Source organism: Chiloscyllium plagiosum, chromosome 26, assembly GCF_004010195.1.
Source record: "Chiloscyllium plagiosum isolate BGI_BamShark_2017 chromosome 26, ASM401019v2, whole genome shotgun sequence".
NCBI lineage: Eukaryota > Metazoa > Chordata > Chondrichthyes > Orectolobiformes > Hemiscylliidae > Chiloscyllium > Chiloscyllium plagiosum.
Genome location: NC_057735.1, coordinates 50,361,193 through 50,364,077, shown reverse-complemented (window position 1 = coordinate 50,364,077; position 2,885 = coordinate 50,361,193). Strand labels below are relative to the sequence as shown.

The 2,885-nt window shown below is 45.8% G+C and overlaps 1 protein-coding gene across 1 annotated transcript in view; it reads right to left on the bottom strand.

The window, feature by feature from the left end:
- The window catches only part of LOC122563343 (beta-nerve growth factor-like), a 24,775-nt gene extending 23,427 nt beyond the window's left edge, over window positions 1-1,348 (bottom strand). Inside the window, exon 1 of the mRNA XM_043717096.1 lies at window positions 1,068-1,348. The gene's annotated coding sequence lies outside the window, so the exon portion shown is untranslated. The remainder of the gene's footprint in view (window positions 1-1,067) is intronic.
- Window positions 1,349-2,885: the final 1,537 nt, after the last annotated feature.

Here is a 2,885-nt window from a genome sequence, read left to right as displayed (position 1 = left end):
CACCATCTTCTACACCCACCCTGCACACCATGCACACACTCACCATCTTCTACACCCGCCCTGCACACCATCTTCTACACCCACCCTGCACACACACACCATCTTCTACACCCACCCTGCGCACACACCAATGTCCACTCCTGGCTGCTTTCTCTGTCTATTTGTCTCTTCCTTTGCATGGAAGTTAGACAACGAGAATCAATCTGTCACTTTCCATCAATGTGTCTTTCTGTCTGTCCCCCTATCTCTCTAGCTCCATGTCCCCATCTCGCTGACATCTTCTGCCTCTTTGTCCAGTCTCTTATTCTATTTGCCTGTCTTTCTCCTGTATTTAGTTCACCTTTGTTTCATTTCTCTGTTCTCCCACCTCTCTTTGAATCTGTTTTTCTCTCTCTCTCTGCCTTCCATCCCTACCTACCTCACTCTTCATCTCTTTTCTCCTTCTATTTCTCTTTATCACACTTCCTCTGATCAGACTCTTTCCATCTCTCTTTCACTCTTATCTCACATTAATTCTCTCCGTCTCTTCTGATACTTCCCTGTCGCTTCACTCTTTTTTTTGTCTCTAGCAATATCCTTGAGCCTTTCTTTTTTCGTCTCTTTCTACTTTTCGCTCTTTCAGTGTCTTTTTTTCCGTCATCCTTTTTTCTTTCTATTTCATCAGCTTGCTCCTTGACACTTCTCTCTTTGCTTCTCTCTGTCTATCTCCTTCTCTCCATTCTTTTGTCAATTACTCTTGTCTTTATCTCTCTTTCTCTCTGTCTCCCCATTTCTCTCCATCTCTTTGTCTCTGTCTGTAACGCGAGCTCACTTTTCTGTCTGACTCCCAGATTCTGTTGTTCTCTCAGCACCTGTCTGTCTCCTGATTCCATCTTTCTCTGTCTCTCCACATTTTGCCGTCTCCCTTCTCTGTTCCCCTCCTCTCTCTTTCTCCCCCTCCCTTGTCTCCCTATACCACTCCATTGAACCCCACTGCCTCTTTGTCACTCATTTCTGCCACCCGGCAGTGCCTCATGCCCCATCTTTCGATCCTGCCACCTTGCTGCCCCCTTCATGTTAGTACCCACCTTTTGGTAAGTCTGCTGCTCTGTGTGGGGCCTTGCTCTCTCTCTCTCTCTGTGTCAGTTGTTCACAGGCAGCTTGCTCACGTGCTCAGTCTGCAAGTGCTGATTGCGTGCCGGAGATATTTTAAACTGTTTAAAAATGTAAGTCTTTCAAATAAACAACTCCAGCGGAGGATTCTTTCTTTGATTTGTTTTACCGTTGTGACTGTGGCCTCTAACAGGAACCCCTTGCTCCCACCCCCTGAGAGTCTCCATCATCCCCTGAAGCAGGTTGTCTCATGGGGACAGAGTGTCAGGGCATGAAGGGGCTTTCAGGGTGGGATCCACTCAGGAGCAGTGGCCTAGTGTCTGTGGGCCTGGCCCTGCTCTGAGGCAGGGTGGAGTCAGCTCATGTACCCGTTTCCATGACACTGACGCAGTTACTGGGAGTGCTGTTTTGTTCCCAATCTGAATCCCACCCTCCAGCAAGATTAAAGAGCCTGAGCAACAAGTTTTCTGAATAAATTATTCACCTTTCACTTAACACAACACAGAAGCAAATAGACTTCCTGGTTTTGCCTAAGCAGATTTCTCCGGTGCCCTCAGACTGTGTAACTGACTCAAAACCAGGCCCAGCTTGATAGCCGGGCACAAGTCCAATCTGAGGGCCCATGCAGTCTGCAGTCCAAGCTTGAGGACCAGTCCCCTGTCCAGGCCACAGTCCAAGCTTGAGGACCAGTCCCCTGTCCAGGCCACAGTTCAAGTATGAGGACTAGTCCCCAGTCCAAGCCCCAGTCCAGGCCTGGTGTAGACAACTCAATCCCTACTCATACAACAAATCTGCCACACCAGGAATCTGTCTGGTGAATTTTCCCTGTATTTTGTCATTGGAAAGTTCATCTTTTCCAAGATAAGGAAACCTAAATGGTATAAATGGTACACAGTACTCCAGGTGAGATCTTACCATGGCACTGTATGCTGTATGACACATTCATTGCTTCTGAATTTGGAAATGAAAGCCAACATACTAAATACCTTCCTAACTGCCTCCCCCATCTGTATGCCTGCTTTCACTGTCTGCTGTACAAGGACACCTGAGCTTTCTTTCGTATATCAATGTTTCTCACTCTATCACTGTTTAAATAATACTGTCATTCTCTTTTGTCTAAGTCACCCTGAAGCCTCTTTACTTCCTCCTAATCCCTCTCAAATTCATCCTAGTTTTATAGTTTCAGTAAATTTGGAAATATAAGATGTAATATTCTCATGCAAATTATTGACCTATATTGTGAATAGCTGGACTCGAACTCTGATCCCTGTGCTAATCAACTATCACTGCTGTCGCAATGTAAGAAAACAGTGTGATTGAGTCAATGTCATGTAACAGTTAAAAATACAAGAAAACAGCTTGTCCCCCCGACATTCCTGATGAAGGGCATATGCTTGAAACGTCGACTCTCCTACTCCTCGATGCTGCCTGACTGGATGTATTTATCCAGCTCCACTCTTATCACTCTGACCTCCAGCATCTGCACTCGTACACACTCGTACAGTTATAATTATACACTCATACAGTTATACACTCATACAGTTATACACTCATACAGTTATACACTCATACAGCTCATACAGTTATACACTCATACAGTTATACACTCATACAGTCATAGAGATGTACAGCATGGAAACAGACGCTTCGGCCCAACCCGTCCATGCTGACAGATATCCCAACCCAATCTAGTCCCACCTGCCAGCACCCGGCCCATATCCTTCCAAACCCTTCCTATTCATACACCCATTCAAATGCCTCTTAAATGTTGCAATTGTACCAGTCTCCACCAC